At 40.2% G+C, this 19,169-nt stretch overlaps 1 protein-coding gene across 5 annotated transcripts in view; it reads left to right on the top strand.

Moving 5' to 3' along the window:
• Positions 1–2,085: 2,085 nt before the first annotated feature.
• PEX5L (peroxisomal biogenesis factor 5 like) overlaps positions 2,086–19,169 on the top strand; it is a 243,407-nt gene continuing 226,323 nt past the window's right edge. For all 5 annotated transcript variants that reach the window (XM_078350215.1, XM_078350214.1, XM_078350212.1 and 2 more), the window contains exon 1: positions 2,086–2,457. The gene's annotated coding sequence lies outside the window, so the exon portion shown is untranslated. The remainder of the gene's footprint in view (positions 2,458–19,169) is intronic.

Genomic DNA, 19,169 nt, shown 5'->3' with positions numbered 1-19,169 from the left:
TGAAGAGGAATTCTTCACAAAGGAAAGCATTCACTCCTGAGATTTGAGAATGTAGGCAGTAACTAAATGAGTGACTCCGGTTTAAAAAGAGAGTATGTTGAGTTCCAGCTCCAACTCCAGGCTGATCCAAATCCAACTCCAAGTTGCCATTCTGATCCAAATGGGCTTATGGTTGTTGCTCCTTGAACCTGTCATTGGGTAATAATAAGCATATAATGGATTGAAAAATGTCACCCTATTGTTACTTCACAGATTTCTAGTGCTTTCAAATCAAAGAATTTTCCAAGTTTTTATATCAACATGATAGTGTTCTATGATAATTAGTCCCATTTTAAAATTGGCAGTACTTGAGGTCTCAGAAAATCAGTCCTCATCTTTTCTGAACTGGGGAAAAATGTCCATTTGCATATTCATATATCATGGTTGGTAATTTACAACTTCCTTTGCATACATTCAGTCCTCAGCAGCTCTGTGCAGCACACTAGGTAGATATTTTCCTTATTTCAAAATTGAGAAAATAGAGACTTGGCACACTTGCCCAAGAGAGCAGTGAGATGGTGACATGGAGCTAGCACCTCTGCCTGCTGACTCCTAGTTCTGTGCTTCATCCTACAAGGAACAATAAAACAAGAACTGGATGGCACTTTACAGTTCACAGTGCTTATGAACATATCTCAATTTTCAGGATAAAAAAATAAGTTTTTTATAGAGAGTTTAGACATGAAAAATTGATGTCCAAAGTAGTAAAAGGAAATTGTCCAAGGGTAACTACTGGTGGAATATAATAGGAATCTCTGTCTCCTGCTTACAAGTCTTAGTCCCTTTGTGTTTATTTGGTTGGTTGTTTTAGGACCTCAGATGCATTGAATTGGTTCATTTCACATTCTCCTCATCAGTCCATCCATTTTATTTGGTTATGCAGTAATTTTTAACAGGATACTAAATGTCCTATGAATCACTATCCAGCATAGAAACTAAGACATTAACAACTAACCTTCCTGTAAAATGCTTCCCTGTGTTTCCCTGCTTCCCCTCACCCAGGGTCACCAACATTCTGAATACTATATTCATTGTTCCACTGCTTTTCCTTTTTATATCGTTGTATATTAATACACGTTTACATTTCTAGAGAGTTTATAGTCTCATTTTTTAACTTTATGAAAAGCATACTATGCTATATGCAATATTTTGGGGATTATATCATGCTGTACATAATATCAGGGGCTTGTATAATTGGAGATGCTTTTCCAACAAAATTAGATAATCACAGTATACACCACCCCATGGTGTGTGTGTATATATGCACATTTATTGTATAGACACATCAAACTAACCAGTGTCAACTTGAGACATATTTAAATGCACTCTTCGTGTGTGTGTGTGTGTGTGTGTGTGTGTAGCAGCAAAGGTCTGTTCCTTCAACAAATATTTAGTGGGTGTCTGCCCTGTGTCAGGAAGTACTAAGCACCTTACTGTGCACTCCCGTGCAAAACCAAGTGCAACACTCCACCCCCTAAAAACGTCCCTGATCTCATGGAAATAACATTGCACAGAGGGAGAGACAGACAATAAATTAAATATGGAAAATATACAGGATGTTAGGGCTGGTGCGTGCCAGGGAAAAAATTAAGCGTGCCAGATCCTTGGGGACACGGGTTTGCCTTTTCGAATTGGGGATGAGGGGAGCGGAGAGCCTCTGTTCACCGGGTGGGGCGGAGGTAACTTTGGAGAGTGAATCAGAACCGAAGTAAACTCTAGCAGCTCCGCGCTCGGCCTCCGAGCCTGCAAGACACCGGGCTCAGGGCCCGCGGTTCCCGGAGAGAGCGCGCCCACCCCTCAGCTGGGATCGCGCTGCCCGCCACGCCACACCTGAACGGACGCCGCGCTGCAGGCGTTTCCCGCCAGCTCGACCCCAGCCCGCCGGCCCCTCGCCCGGCCGTGCGCGCGCACCCCCGAGTACCGAGCACGCGCGTGGGGAGAGCGCGCCGCCCGGGGCCGCCCTCGGGCCGCTCCCAGGCCCGCTGGGAACGCGCGCGCGTGCCCGGCCCTCGGCCTCTCGGCAGCTGCGGCGGCGGCGCCCACGTCAGGCTGGGAGGAGGGTTCGCCGCGGAGAGAGCGGGGTGCGAGACAGCCCGGCAGGAGGCGAGGGCGCATTCCGCGGAGACCCAGTGAGCTCTGGAGGCGCCCGGCGGCAGGACCCGCGCCGGCAGGAGGGCGCGGCCCACCCGGCTCCCGGCCCCGCGCTCCCCGCGTCCGGCTTCAGCACCGCGCGCCGAGGACAGCTCCCCGCAGCCGCCGCGCCGCCAGGGGCCGCCGGGTACTCGCGCTCGCGGGGCCGGGAGCACGCGAGAGACCCGCGCCTTCCCCGCTGCTGTGGCGGGCAGGTCCGCGCGGGAGCGTCCGGCGGCCTCCGGAGCCTGAGGAAACCGAAGCAGCATGTACCAGGGACACATGCAGGTGAGACGCCTCTGCGGGGCTGCTGAGGGCGAGGCGGGTCCCCAGGTCCCTGCGGCCGAGCGCTTCCTCCGCGCGACTCAACAAGTTGAGTGACGCGACGGGACCGCGGCGCTGCCGTCCGGTACCGCCGGGGGAACCCGACCGCTCTCCGGGGTGGGAGAAGGCCAGGGAGGACTCAGAACTTCCGCTGGGAAGTTTGTTTTCTGTGCGTTCCTGAGACCGTTTCCTTAAACGGGATCCAGGAACCGCGAGAGGGGAGACCCCGGAGGTGACCGCGTTTCCTGGTGACCCTATGATGCGTCTCAGCCTGTGTGTCAGCTGAAGGGCGAGCAGTGACAGCAGCGGCAGCGCTTCCCCTGCGCCGTCCCGGGAGGCTGCTTGACACTTAGAATGCTCTACGCTTGCGTTTCATTTTGTAAAGTAAAAGAACGCTTTACACCGTATTTCCCCCTTCACATGACGGGACGTTGTCATCTACTCCACTAGTCACAGGATGACTTGGGAGGATGCATTTCAGACACACGTCCAAGCAGCTCTAACGTTGTCCAGGAGAGGTGCTGCCCGGTTGTTACTCAGGCTCATCTGAGCTGAGCCGCTGCTGCTCCCTGAGGCAAACACTCTACTCTCCTGGGCAAGATTACTTTAACCTTGACTCCAGTTCTCATTCATATGGTTGGTTCTTTCTTATAAAGGCAGATAGATGGTTTGGGAGAAAAACGAAATACTAACTCAGCTTCCTGAAGTGTGAACTGAGCTCGTTTTGTTGCACCTAAATGGTTTAGTCATCAGGGTGGGTGTTTCGGCTTCCCTTCCAGTCCAAAGATGGTCAAATACAATCATTATCTGTGATGCCTTTATCCTGGTGTGTAATATTTGTGAATACTGAGGATTTGGCTTCTGTGTCCTTTAGAGCAATTCGAAATAGATAAATATGTTGTTACATTTATAATTTAGTACTAGTCAGTATTTAATTTCCATATTTTAGGGAAATCCTTTTGGACTGCATTTTTATATAAAAACAGTATTTTATCATAGTCTCAAATTTTATGAGAATTCTCAATATGCAGCACCAATATTCCAAAAGATTTCCCATATTACTAACATCATCCTGCTTTGAAAATTATTAATGTAATTATATCACATTTGATAGACAAAAATTAGTGAACAAAGTATATTTTCAAACATTATATATAATCAATGTGATCTGTGTGTTTTTTTATAAAAGCTACACCAATTGAAAAGCTTACTAACAAAAAATTCAAACAATGACTGCTGCAAAAAATCAACAAGGAATTATTACTATACTTTTATGCTTCATCTTCACCCAAGAATGATAATTTAAATTTTATATGTTATCTGTTCTTTAAACAGTTTCTTCACAAGGGTAAAACAGGAAGATTTTAATAGAGTCAACCCTTAAAAAACTGTTTATTTACACAAAATTGACAATTGACCACTAAGGGGAAATTTACAAAAAGTTTGCACAGTATTGTTTTGTTGCTTAAAAAATGTTACTGTGAATGAAGAATTGAAGCAACAATATGGTAAACTCATGCACTCAAAAACAATTTTAGCTCAATTTTCTGAATATTTCAAAGGAGAATATTATTGAAACTTGAGTTGCCTAGAACAATGTCTGAGGGTTTAATTTCACTTTGAATGAATAGACAAAATACAAGACTTTGCATAGTCTCCCAACTTAATGTCTTTTGCTTGTGCACTGCTGTAACAGTAAATACGATGACTTGCAGTAAAACTCAGATCTTTGCTGCCAAGCTTAACTTAAAACATTACTAAATAAAGACTGTAATCAATGTGTCCACCAAAATGTCAGAGCATAATACTTTTTTCCTACTTACTGTTAACCATTTAATGTTAAACATAAAACTTCTGAGGGCCTGGTAGTTACGTTTAGTAGTTATTCAATGGCATGATTATCTGAATGGGCATCTGCTTCTCCCAACAACAAAAAAATACCTATTACAGATTGATGTATAATGTACTTGTTGGCTGACATTTTAAACTCAAATCTCTTCCCCAAAGAATATTATTTACCCTATAGACAAAATGTCTATTGTGTTGGGATACTTAAGAACGTTTCCTTTATCAGAGGTAGGGTCATCTTCCTGTGTGTTCCTGACTCTATCGCAGATAAGAAGAAACATATCCCCAACATTCCAAAACATTTATAATTAAAATCCAAATCCATATTTGGTAAAGTGGACCAGGAAAAAGCAGGCATACTAACATTTCTGCCAGCTTTGGAGTTTATTTGAAACGTAATGTTACTTGACTGATACCTTAAAGCAAGAGTGAGAACAGAAATATTTGCATTCTAATTCTTTTCTGTATCCAAGAGATTTTAAAATAAAGTGCTTTGTAAATTAGCAGTTTGAAGTAGGGGCAGGTGTTCTCAGAAGACTTAAAAATAGTCTAATTTAAAACTCCTGTGGTGCCTTTGTTTCTGCAACTTAATGATTTTGCAAATAAAGTCTATTAATTCTCATACACACAGCTAATTCATCCGGTTTATGGTAGAATTTGAATTCATTTTCGAAACCACAAACTTTTAAAAACACACATTTGGTTTGCTCTGCTAGCTCATTAGAAGATACAATTTGGCATCTGTTTCAGGTAGAGCATAGAGTAACGGATATTTCTTGGTTTCATACTAAAAGCCACAGGTATATTTCTTATGAGCAGGGTCCTGGAGCTATATATTTTTTTCCAGTTGCCTTACTAATTATTTCCAATGGGAATTAGTCACCCACGTAACTGAAGCAAAGATTGCTTTTTTAGTGACTGTTTTAGATTTTTTTTTTTTTGACCAAGGGTACTGATAATGATTTAATATACTTTAGCATCGGTTCTGACAAAACTCTCTATTGATCATAGATGGCCTATGGTCTTAATTCCACCAATATCTCTGTATGTTCAAGGCTGAGGTGATTATTTTCCTATGTGCATATGAGTTAACATTTCCAGTTAGAGCAAATTATTATATGTCTCTGAATATTTTCTTAACCAAGCTGTTTCTTTTCTGGGGTGGTATAAATAGAAATATAATTTAAATTTTCTACTAAATTTTTTGAATTGTTATTGAAGAATCCAGAGTAATTGGTTTTATTCTTATAAAAGAAAGTTATTTCAGAAGGCAATCAAGCAAAAAATCTATTTGTAATTGTAACCGATCTTTATTATAGGCATTCAAGGCAGACTTTTTGACTTATTCAAGCTGTCTGGGGAATCCTTGCATACCCTCTAGCCTCACAAGACATAAACTAAAGAAAATTTAAATAACAAAAAGTATAAGATTATTAATGACTCAAAAAGTAGCCATTTCCCCACCCTCCCCAAAGGGAGTTTTGCATTTGTTTTTATATATGACTTTACTTAAGATTTTTCAGAAAATCTTCACAAATGTGAATAGCTTAGGTAATATAAGTTATGTTAGTACATTAGATCTCGCCCCTGGGGATTTATTTAGGTTCACTAGAAACAACAGCATGAGAAGCCAAGTGAAAGTAAGACTGTAGAATGTTGTTTTCAATACCGTAAGCAGTAGGTTATCATAAGTGAGGTTATCATACCTCAGCAAAACTGTAAGGCAGATGACATTTATCATGGGTACTTCCACCTAGCTAACAGATCCACATTTTCCCCTCCTGATGCCACCTTTTTTTTTCTTGAGACAAGGTCTTGTTCTGTCATCCAGGCTGTAGTGCAGTGGCCCGATCTCAGCTCACTGCTTGCTCTGCCTCCCTGGTTCAAGCAATTCTCTCACATCAGTCTCCTGAGTAGCTGGAATTACAGGTGCATGCCACCATGCCCAGCTAATTTTTGTATTTTGTGTAGAGATGGGTTGTCGCCGTGTTGCCCAGGCTGGTCTCAAACTCCTGAGTTGAAGCGATCCACGCACCTCGGCCTCTCACAGTGCCAGGATTACAGGCATGTACCACAGCACCCGGCCCACCCTTTCCTATCCTATGTTATTTCTTTATTAACCCTTTGCTAAGGCATTAACTGCTAGCAAAGATATAACTAATGACAATACCCCACACACACACATTTTCAGAGGTGAATCTTTGAGTTTAGTTTGGAGTAGGAGCGAGAGTGACATTTTCAGAATGAGCAAAGCTGGGGCTTGTTGTATTGTTTTGGGTCAGCAGTCGCTGCTACCTTCTCCCCTTCTTTTACCTCCGTTCAAGTGGCAACTGGTCTTCCTCAAAAGTCATCTTATAAGTAATGATGAGCATGAGTATGATAAAATATTAACCAGAACTCTATTGAAGCAAATTCATATACATTTAGGCTGTTGCTCAAAATTCTGACACAAGCTTCAGCAAGATTCTGAAGTGCCTTCCTATATATGCACATGCAAATCATATATGGTATGGGTGTAGGGTTGAGCTTTTACCATGTGGAAGTTATAATAGTTACGGTATGAATTAGAAGAATACTTGATTAACTTGAAAATATCATTCCCCAGCCTTATTGGCTAACAGTTTATATACTTACTATGAGAAACACAATATAGACTTTATAAATTTTATCTATGGTTTATAAATATTCCTCCTAAAAACATGTGTTTGAAAGTAAAGATTTCAGCAAATAAATGATTTTATTATAAAACATGTTTAAAGTAAAGAATAAGAAAAGGTTAAAACACAACTCGTTAATTCTACAGTTTTGAATCTCTAGTATTACCACTGCCAACCCTGGAAGCATTAAGATGCGATACACCAGGTAGTCAAAACATCTGGCAGGCTACCTTTTTACACTTTTCATTGAGATCATATGTTTCCAACATAAGCTAAAGCTGTTAAAAGGTTTTATATTTAAAAATTACCTTCTTGATACATTTGTAGGATACCCAGCATGCAATCCTTACACTAAATGTAAAGGCAAACCCCAGTCTAGTGTGTCCTTATTTTTAGTTTTATTTTTTTTTTTTCTGGGTTTTTTTTGAGACAGAGTCTCCCTCTTGTCACCTAGGCTGGAGTGCAGTGGCACGATCTCAGCTCACTGCAACCTCTGCCTCCCGGGTTCAAGCGATTCTCCTGCCTCAGCCTCCCTAGTAGCTGGGATTACAGGCACCTGCCACCAAGCCTAGCTAATTTTTTGTATTTTTAGTAGAGACGGGGTTTCATTATGTTGGCCAGGCTGATCTCAAACTGCTGACCTCAGGCCATCCACCCACCTTGGCCTCCCAAAGTGCTGGGATTACAGGCCTGAGCCACCACACCTGGCCTAGGGTGTCCTTATTAAGAGACCTAAGTCCAATCTGAATGTTTGGGGCATCTAAAAATAGAACTTCAAACATGCTGATAGAGAAAACTAGTTACCAAGTTCCTGAAACATTTTTCACCTTTTTATAATTCAGAGCTTAGAAAACACAGAATCATCTTGAGCTATCACATGTAACCCATGGATCCAAGACCAGAGTGCTGTGAACTGGGGGTTATGTTTCTTTCAGTGACCTCTCTCTTAACCCCCACCTCAGCCCCTTCTACCTCACCTCACCTATACCGTCCCCTTTAGTAGGGATACCAAATGAGAGACTTTCTTTCCCAGTCTGCTAAGAAAAATTATTATAGCTTATATATTACTATATTGGAGAGTATAAGCAGGAAGACAGTTTATATTCTAGTCATTAAATATCAAGACAATTGCTGACTGTTCAAAGCTCAACGTATAATAATATGACACACTGCCAATGTTACAATGTCAGGTTGACTGATTCTTACTAGGTAGTAACCAATATACTATTTCTTTTATTAAAACCCCATTAGATAAATATCCAATATCATACTCTATGTTTGATTTCACTAAATGGATCGAACTTTTGGATTATTTTTTAGAGACCACTATTAGAAATAGCACAGATGAAAAATAATGAGCTCATTTAGATAGGAAGAGGCTGTTTGTCATTTTATTGGAAAAAAAAGACAAAAATCCCTGCCAGCAGCTCCAAAATGAGGTAAACCTGACCGAAGTGAAATAGTTTGAATTTCAGGTGCATGCACCACTCCCCAAAGTTTCTGCTCACGTGCACACATCTCTGGAAAACCAGATAAACCCTGCAAGTGAGACTTGATGGAGCAAATTATTCTCCCCAAACAGACTGCCATATGGTGATCTATGATTCATGGAAATTCCAGGAGAAGAATGGTGTTATTGTGATGCCAGAAATCTACCTAGGGAGTCACAAAATTCCCACTCCCACACATCCTCTTAAAAATCATGTCGTTCTTAAAGCAACTGGTGTGGCAGAGGAATTCATAACCATGTCGTATGAGTAATGATTGAAAGAACTGGAAATTGGCTGGGAAAGTAAAGACTCAAGGAGACTGTGATGACTCTGTATAAGTATTTGAAGGGCTATTATTCAGGAAATGGATAAAATTGGTCTGTACAGCCTTAAGGGTTAAGACTGGTGTTAAATCAGGGTAAGATAAAAAGTTTCCTCAAGATGGAGATAATAAGAACCTACCACATATGGCACCCAGTTTGGCAAGACAGCCTCCTGGGGATGGAAGAGGCCCAGGGTGAAGGGAGAGACATGGGTGAGTAGATCACAGTGCCACTGTGCGCACACAGGCTCCTATTCCAAGACATTATGCCTTGTGGAGAAACCCAGTGAGAAGCACCCACACGCTAGGTATATGTGAGTTTGTGTCCCTATCAAAATGGTGGTAGTCGAATCAAGTAATGACCAGCAAAATCCAAAATTTCCTGGGGAAATATTCCCTGTTTGTCAGTATTTGGGTGGCATTCTGACTACTCTCATGAAACGTAGTTAGAAACAGTAAAGGGGCAAAACATATGCAACTCCTTGAGAAAGAAAAGAAAAATTAAAACCCCATGAGCAAATGAAGTTGTAGAGCTGCAAAGCATCCCTTCACCTCCTTTCACATGGGTGTTAACTGTAGCATGAACGCCCATCCTCAGTGGTCTGCTGATCATGTGAGGACATAACCTTCGACTTGGCAGGGGATTATGTACACTTGAGATACGTGGGAACTTATTGGAAGTGCAGAGTCTCAGGTGTAACTTCAGACCTTCTGAATCAGGAACTGATTTTTTCAAGAAACCCAGTGATTTATATGTACGTTAATATTTAAGAAACACTGGTCTGAGGAAGACCATAGGTAAAAAACAATGTGTGATCTATTGAGCTGAGACCCTAGCAGAAAGCCTACTTCATAGGTGCTTTCTGACTTCACAGAGGCATGATGAAGTTCCTGAAAGAGGAGCTGGAAAGAGCAGCTATAACAACTATACTTGAATAAAAATATCTCCATAACGACCAGTCAATTTGTTGTAGTTTTTTTCCTTCTGGAAAAATGCATAACAAACCTATAATGCCTCCCCAACACATTTATTTGTTTTATTTACAATAAATAAATAAATAGTTTTATTTATATGTAATTTATTTTAAGGGAATGGGAACATTCCCTTAAACAAACTATGTGTTTAGAGAAACGATTATGTCCCCATTCCCTTAAATCTTTTCTCCTCCAAGACAGACAGTGCATTCAATCATTTCTCATAGTGACATTTCTGATGTTTTAATGGCTCCATGAAAATAAGCCAAACAAGACACATTGCTAGAGACGTGATCAGAAGAATCCCAAGCACCGTGAGATTATTTATCTCTTGGGAAAGATACCTATTCAGACAGCCTAAAACTGCATTAGCTTCTTTATATTAAATTGTTCTATAAATCGTTCTGATGTTTCTGTTCTCTAAATCACTTGAGAGTTATTTCACAGGTATTTTGATCTTTATACCAAAATAATCTTAAATCTAAACGTGCTGATTAAAATATTCTAGATTAACAGTTCATTATGTCTCCAACAATTGTGCTTATGTTCAGTTTTGAGGTCATACAATCCTTTGTTGAAGAACCTTTGAAAATATTTTCTTCAACCATGTAATCTCACAGATGGAGAAACTGAGGTCCAGGAAAGTTAGAAGACTTGCTCAGAAAGTACTTAGCAGAGCTCGTGCTGACGTGAAATCTGCTTTGCCCTGGTATATCATTTTTACGATGCCATTATTCTCTACTTTAAGGCTTGTTATATTCAAAAATCAACATGAAAAGTAAATAAACCACTGACAACTTTCAAATATCTAGATGTTTGGCATTCAGTCATTAAAAGTGATATTTTTCTGCTTGTCAGTCATAGTATACGTATTTGATATTTTGTATGTTGCTTTAGCTGTCATTTGGCTAACAGTGGAAGAAAATCTGGCCCATAAGCATGTTCCACATGTAACAAAAAGTGCCCTGAAAAATCGTATTGGAAACGCAGAACGTTTCTTGTTCTAACGGTGTTCACCACTGTTTCTTCTTGGAATGATTAGACTGGCCATTTGAATAAGCATAGAAAGGATGATCAGATTTAAAAATTACTGTTTTGCGATCACTATAGTAAAATTGACTCAAATAAGAATGAGAGATGGATGTTAAATCTGAGGAGGAAGGCAGTTTGATTGGGAGCGAGATAGTTACATAGCACCAAAATGTCATCCATGCATTACAAAAGAAAAAATGGGAACTTTTCAATGGTTAAATTGGACAGTGTCTTAACTAAACAATCAAAATCAGCATCACCAATAATGGACAGATGGGGCATGTGCCTCTGGATCTGATGCTCTGAAAAAGAGACAGCATCACTCCGGTAATAATTGTGCCAAAATTGCACAACCTGTCTAATTATGAGAAAACAGACAAACCCAAAATAGAGCATATTCTATAAAATAAACAGATTGTGTTTTTCCAAAATATCAATGTCACAGAAAGCAAGAAAAAGCTGAGAAGCTGTTACAAATTAAAAAGAGGACAAAGAGACATGACAGCTAAATACAATGTATAATCCTAGACTGGACCTTGGGCAGGGAAAAAACAATTTGCTATTAGGACACTCTTGGCAAAAACTCTTGACCAAAACTCAAATATGGACTTTCGATCAGGTTAGTATCATGTTTGTCTTTACATCTTTGAATGGGATGACTGTACTGTGGCTATGTAAAAAAAAAAAAAAAAAAAAGCTCCTTGTTCGTAGGGCATACACTTTCTGGATGAAGTGGTAAAGAGCGTGGTGTATATGTTTAATAATCTTGTGTGTATGTGTGTGTATACAGATAAAGACGGAGGGAGGGGGAATGAAAGAGAATAATGAAGCAATACAGCAAAGTATTAAAATTGCTATGTCTGGGGAAAGGGCATGTGGGAGTCCATTGTACTATTTTTTGTAATTTTTCTGTAAGCTTGAGAGACTATTCCAAAATAAATAATGTGTTGGAAAAAAGTACCTTGGGGCACTTGCAGACTTTTAGATCTAGGCTAGGGGTGAGGGTGCAGGCAACAGGCGGGCAGAGCCCACGTCTGCTCAGGTTCTGAACCCAAGTCTGAACAGGTCAGTGTGGATGCCACTGCTGCCACCTTCAGTGGGATCCCACTTTCACAGTACAAAAAGCAGCAGAGCTTGCACCCTGCCCAGTAGGCTTGGGGTGCTGATTCTGCCGCTACTCTGCTGCTGCTGCTGCTGCTGCCCATGGAAACCCCATGATAGAGCTTGTGTGGCTGCCTTTACTGCCAGGATGGACTCTCCACCATGCTATGTGTCTGTGTCCAAAATCCTGTTTCAAAATGGAGGACATATATGACTGATTCGTGGAGCTAAGCTACACATTTCATACTCGGGCTCCAAGATTGCCTGTAATAGTGCTTATTGGCTTCTCACTAAGACTGAAAGTGTGGCAGTTTCCCAAATGCAGAGACTTTAGATTTGGGGAAGTGTTCTAAAAAAATGTCCACTGCAACATGTTTAGATATTGCTTGAATGTAAAATAGATGCCTAGGTCTCTATCTTGAATTGACTAGGGTCCGGTCTGGCTTGAGAGATAAGAGTTCAAAGGAAATAATTCTCTTTAAGCCTGTGTTTATTCACTACTACCTGCTGATAGAGACAGGACTCTAAGAGAATATGGTAGACCTAGTTGCACTGGCTGATTAAATCACATAGCAGAGAGGAGCAGAATGAGCCCTCTGTCATTCATCAATGCCCATCCACTGCTCACTCCTCTTCTTTCTGAGATATTAGAAAGAGCCATATGAAGAATTCAGTAATTAATCAGGGAGTTAAAATATATATCATGTACCTTAGTGATAAGAACATCTTCCTCCATCTCCAGGAAGTTAATGTAAAACATTGGGCACATTCATGTTTCATATTCATCCAAAGGATGATGATAATCAAGATGCCCTGTGCATTGGAGTCATTAATATTGATATGCAGTATCTTATATAACCCTTTATGAAGATTTATGTAAGACAAAAAAGAAAGTGTTCTTTTTTTTTTGAGATGGAGTTTCGCTCTTGTTACCCAGGCTGGAGTGCAATGGCGCGATCTCAGCTCATCACAACCTCCGCCTCCTGGGTTCAGGCAATTCTCCTGCCTCAGCCTCCTGAGTAGCTGGGATTACAGGCACGCACCACCACACCCAGCTAATTTTTTGTATTTTCAGTAGAGACGGGGTTTCACCATAAGAAAGTGTTCTTAAGCTTGGGGGAAGATTAAATTAAAATGGAATCTTGGAAGTATAAAGGTCTTTAGAGTTCACATAGCACAGTATGGTCACTTCACATGTGAGGAAGCTGAGGGCCAGGTCCTGATGGTTCAGCCTTCTTCAATTGATTGCCTATTCCCAGAATGAAAAAAAAAGAATGCTGAAATGCTTTTGCTGCCATTCATATACACCACTGAATAATTCCTCACATCTGAAGAGGGAACAAAACATACTGCTTGAGAGCTTCTGCTCCAGCATAATGGCCCCAAGTTCAAATCATGGCTTCCCCACATGGTGTCTGTGATTTTGCTCGAACTTATCCTCCCTAACTCCCACTTTCCTCACCTGCGACAGGGAGATAGGAAAAGTACCCATACTTTGTGATGACTTAGTAAAGATTAGATGGGATAATAAAGGTCTAAGGGTCTTAGCATATGATAATTTATCAATTATGCTAGCTCTTATGTTGTTATAGAGCTACCGAAGTGTTTCTTACATATCATCTGTGGAATAAAGAGTCTAGCCACCGCATGCCTGTGATACCTGTTGTTCACGATGGTGGCAGATGCTTACTTTTCTTGTTTTCTCACAGTTCTAGATTTTTTTTAATTTCTTCATCCTCAGTTCATTGTCTTCCATCCACTCTGAACGTTTGCTCATCCACCACTGTTTCCTTCAGATGTTACCTCCTCAGTGAGTGCTGCTCTGCACCACCGCCCCTTTCCCAGCAATGCAGAATTGCTTCCTTAGCACTTTATATGCATTGACAATACCATAATTAATGGATAGCTTTAATTATTTATTTTTGTCAGTCTCCCCAATTTCTTGTAAGCCCATCTGTGGCAATGACTATATCCAATATATCTTTATATTCCTGGAGACGAGTAGTGCAAAGTATATATTCTTTATGTAGCACTTATTGAACGAATAGATGACTTGATGATTAAATGAATAAAACAGTGAATGAATGCATGAAATACTTGGAAGTCTTTACTGTCCCAAGTAAGGACTCCAAAGTGTAGTTGGAATGGTCTCCCTGAAGCTAAGATACACACAGCCCCAGGATCTGGTCTACCCCCATAAGCTGTGGAAGCAAATACATGTCAAGTGAAGTTTCTGCACACTTGAAATGGAATCAATTACAGGGAAACCTTATAAACCTTATAATTAGATTGCTGCTGTAATTAACTGGCACTCCACTGTCAAAGCAGTCTACGCAGTTTAATGGGTTCAACCTCTTTAAAGCTGGAGGACAATCTGGGGCTGCAGATTTAGAAATATAATAGATTCTTCTAACGGTTTCTAACTATATCTCTAACCCGACAAGGTCATGTGGAGTTGGAAGCCACCCCTCTAAAGTTCTAGACACCTCTTGACCATTTCAGCTGGTTGTCAACAGCAATTTTGATAATAATGCTAACACACACACCCCTGAGACAACTGAGACCATGACAGAATGTTGCGATGTTGGGACTGCTGTAGAAGGCTGTCATTTCCTTACACCCTGTTGTAAGGATTGCTTACACTGCCAGCCTTGACCTCCCCAGTTACATATGCAGGCACATGTGCGCGCTCTTGCTCGCTCTCTCTCTCTCTCTCTCACACACACACACACACACACACACACACACACAAGCTTTTCACAGATCCAAGGAATGAGCTGTACTCAATGGTCATACAGTAGTCATTCAGTGGACTGGTCTATTTTGTGCACCTATCTGAACTTATATCTCCCAGTTACTCTGATATGTGAGCCCAAAATATGGAGGATTGATTCTTCCCATTCAGTTACAGGTTAAGAAGATCCAAAAATCACATGTCAACACAGAGGTCTTTCTGTTGTGTTTTTCGTTGCTGTTGTTGTTGTTTTTGAGACAGACTATTGCTCTTGTTGCCCAGGCTGGCATGCAGTGGTGCGATCTTGGCTCACCACAGCCTCTGCCTCCCATGTTCAAGCGATTCTCCTGCCTCAGCCTCCCAAGCAGCTGGGATTACAGGCATGCACCACCATGCCTGGCTCATTTTGTATTTTTAGTAGAGATAGGGTTTCTCCATGTTGATCAGGCTGGTCTCGAACTCCCAACCTCAGGTGATCCACCTGCCTCGGCCTCCCAAAGTGCTGGGATTACAGGTGTGTTTCTAAAAGGAGGCAAGAAATACCAATGCCAGTGACATGTACTACCTCTGGGCAAACAATAAGAATGTGCCTATTCTGAGTGAATCAAATATACAAAGATTACGCCTTTTCCTGGAGGACACAATCCCACACCCAGGCTCACACTTGGTATGTGAGGTAGAGGGTTGGATTTCAGACCTGACTAGTGCCCCCTCATCCAGACATCCTTGAGCAGCCAATCTGCACAACCAGGGGTATGACTTTGAAGGGGGCCACCTCTACGAAGGAGCTAGTGTGTGTGTGTGTGTGTGTGTGTGTGTGTGTGTGTGTGTGGTGAGTGGAGAAAGGTGAATAAATTAGCTTTGTTTTACCAAACATATTCACACACAGATTGGATGTGTTTGCTAAGGCGTTTATAGAAAATGGTCTCTTTAAAGGATTACTGGCTTTCCTTCCAGCTCAGGATTCTATTATTATCAGGCCTGTAATTAGTGATACAATACATCTGTCAGTGCTTGGTCAGGGCCGATTCTTCCAGTTTACTACTAACCATATAATGGAAAATACATTTTAAAATTTTGCTACCATCGAGATGCTCAATATTTCTTACAAAGCCAAAGATCAACCTCTCCTAATTCTTCAAAGGACATGCTGTTTGGAAGCGTGCTGTCGTCTGTCTTCTCATTCTGCAAATAAGACATTTTCCTGTAAAGCTGTCCCTGATATACTAGATTCTTATTTGTGATATAATACTGATGCCTCTGCTACTATAGTCACTTTTTGTGAGTGAGAGGTTCACAAAAGTTAATCTTTAGAATGCTCGAGTGAGGTTGGCAAAAGATAGATATTTTATCTCTGTCACGCTGATAAAGAGAATGCAGCACACAGGATCAACCGCCTCTCCCAAACTTCCTTGTCACATCAGCTGGGGACTGAGGATAGAATCTGCATCTTCTGTTTTTTACTGTATTGCTTGTACCCGCATAGCAAATTCAGGCCATATCTCCACGTCAGTACCTCAGCCGTGGCAAAATGACTCAACTAACAGGGGATAAAAGGATTTTGCAAGTTTTCTGGAACATTGCGCTGGCCTTGGAGAGGACAAATCACTGATGCATTCTTTCTACCACTTACTCAACACAGATGTCAAATCCATGTAGCTTTACCAGTACTCTGCACTCGACACCTGTAACATTTATACATTTAATGCTCTGGGAGCACCTTTGTGTAGGATGGGTACACTTGCTTAGTGGAATACAGAACAGCCGTGAAACACCCATCTTTTATGCAGAAATCCTCTCTAGAATCAGAAATGCCCAGGAGGCCAAAATCATATTGAGGCTACGTGATTAACCAGAGCTCAGAAGCCTACTTTGGAGACACTTTGCAAGAACCTCAGTATTATCTTGATCATATGTGTAAGCCAAGCTGAAATATCCCTGCTCAGAATTCTGTTACTTACCTAAATGTTTTTATGTTTTACTTTTTACTTTGCTATTATAAAATGTTCAGCATTCATAAGGTAGTTCACCAAATGTTTCATCTGTCACTTTAATGTTTTAACCTCCTTTAGATTAACCCCTCTTTTAAATACAAGACTTTACTCGTGAAAAATTAGTTGCTGTTTCTTTGAGGGAGTTCTCTTAATTTCTTGTGATCTTAGACATCCATTTTTGCAGGGAGAGAAAATACCAGCTTTGCTGAAAGGAAACTACTTCTAAATGGCAGGACCAAAATTATTGTAGGGGAAATATGCACAGATCTTATTTAACTAATCTTAATTCATATTGAAATATCTATTTTAAATGGAACATTTGCTCCCTAATGTCTTAAAATTAATTTTGAACTTTCAGTTAATTTAGGAGTATGGAAGGACTAAGAAGTAACATTACAAAAATCAGGATGTGACAGCATTGGTCAAATTATTCAATGTAAAATGTAAAATACCCAAATAAAAAGCCATGTTTTATTTCACAGCTGATTTTGTTAAAATTAATATTTTAGAAATCAACTTCCAGCAATTCTTGTAATTATATTCAGGTTTCAGAATCAATAAATAAAAGAAATTAAATATTCTGTGTTATAGCAAGGAAGCATTACTCCCAGCTTCTATTTTAAGAGCTAAAGTACATGTATTTTGTGCCTCATTTGTCCAAAATTATTATTTTACCTGTAGCTTGTACTGCATGTAATTCTAGTGTTTTAATAAATGCTTAAATAAATAGCCTGTTTGCAGATAAAGAAATCTTAAAGTAACTAAGCCAAAAACATAATTAAACTGGAATCTATGCTCAGCCTCAATATTTTTCTACAAACCAGTTACATCTCCCCAGCTTAACACAGTCTCACTAACTGACTACCTCTGCCTGTTCCAACTCAAAGTCAGTATGTTCAAATATGGACTCACTGTCCCCACCACCAACTTCTGTAAAGCCTGCCTCTTCCCCTGTTTTTCTGGATTGTCTAATCGTACCACATCTACTCAGTTACCTAAGTCAGAAACCTGGTCATCCTCTCCTCTCCCATATCACCCTTTTATTTGAAGTTCTTTCATGTTAACCATCCTCTATAGCAGTGTTTTCAAGTGCATCTTTAGAATCGTTGTCTAGAATACTTGTTAACAATGTAGATTCCTAGACCCCACTGCAGCCCTGTTGAATAAGGCTCCCTGAGAATGAGGCCTGGGAATCTGCCCTTTAACAAACATCCCACAGTTGAACTCAATGCACACTGAAGTGTAAAAAACACTGGCGTCCAGAATAAGATATGATTTGTAAGGCCTACTTTTCTGTTTTCTCATCCACAATGTCCCCATAACTACTCCCAACTCTAACCTTACTAGATTTTGGATACGTCCTCCAATTGGACTTGTACCCCCATGCCTCTGGCCTTCTCTAATGATGTTCTCTCTGACCGGGACACCCCCCTTCTCATCTACCTGACTGATCCTTGTTTATCCTTCAAAATCCAGTTGACAGTATCATTTCCTACAAGGAGTCTTCCGAAAACCTCCAGGGTGAAGTTAGATGCCTTCCTTATGTTCTCACAGCACCTGAGCCTGTGCAGAACTCTGTCTCAGCTCCCTTTACTCTGCTCCCTGGTGGTGTGGTTCTCTTGGCTATATCTTGTTCATCTTTTCAACCCTGGCGCCTAGCACAGAGCCTGCATGGTGGGTGAGCAATACATATTGGATTAAATAATGGATAGTTGAACGAATTCATCTTTTAATTTAATTAGCCTTAATTAGTCTGCTTGGTTTGATTTAAACTTCTGAAGATTCCTGTAGACTAGTATAGATTAAGCATTTTATCTGGCATCTTTGAAGATGAAATTAAATTGCTATAAAAACGAACTACTCCCTTTAAAAATCAATTATTCTTGAATAATGCATTCAAATTCCTGTCTGATTTTTTTGTGTGGCAAGTATGAAAAACCAAAGAAAGAATATAAGCCAACGAGCAAAACACTTGGATCCCAGGCCTATTTCTACCCTAACTAGTACATGACTTGGAAACAGCACTTTATCTCTGTGGGTTTCAGTTTTCTCATTCACATCACAAAATGACCAAGTAGATTCTTAGTCTTTTACCGGTACAATAATTTTATTATCCTAAACTAAAATTTAATAAATTAACATTTTGAGATAGAACTTAATGTAATAAAAAAGCAATTTAAATAGTATCTAGAGTTTATCATGCATATAAATGTTATAAAATTAGATTTTATTTTGGGAGAAGCTGTTGATCTAACTTTACCATAAAATTAGATCAATATTATATTTATTTTACTTTTTCTACTTGTGATAATTTGTTGTGTGGGTTTGAATTTTTGTCTTATCAATTAATTGCATGATTTTCTCATTATATAAAATGATAATCTGTTATTTGCATGGATAATATTAGTGTAAGTGAAATGACTATCATGGCATTATTTGACTGAGAAGATTATTTTCATATTTTTCTTTGGTTTTTAAGACATGGGGGAAGTTTTTGATAAGATATTAATCTGAGTTGTAACA

Source organism: Callithrix jacchus, chromosome 15, assembly GCF_049354715.1.
Source record: "Callithrix jacchus isolate 240 chromosome 15, calJac240_pri, whole genome shotgun sequence".
Lineage (NCBI taxonomy): Eukaryota > Metazoa > Chordata > Mammalia > Primates > Cebidae > Callithrix > Callithrix jacchus.
This window is presented reverse-complemented; position numbering and strand designations above follow the sequence as displayed.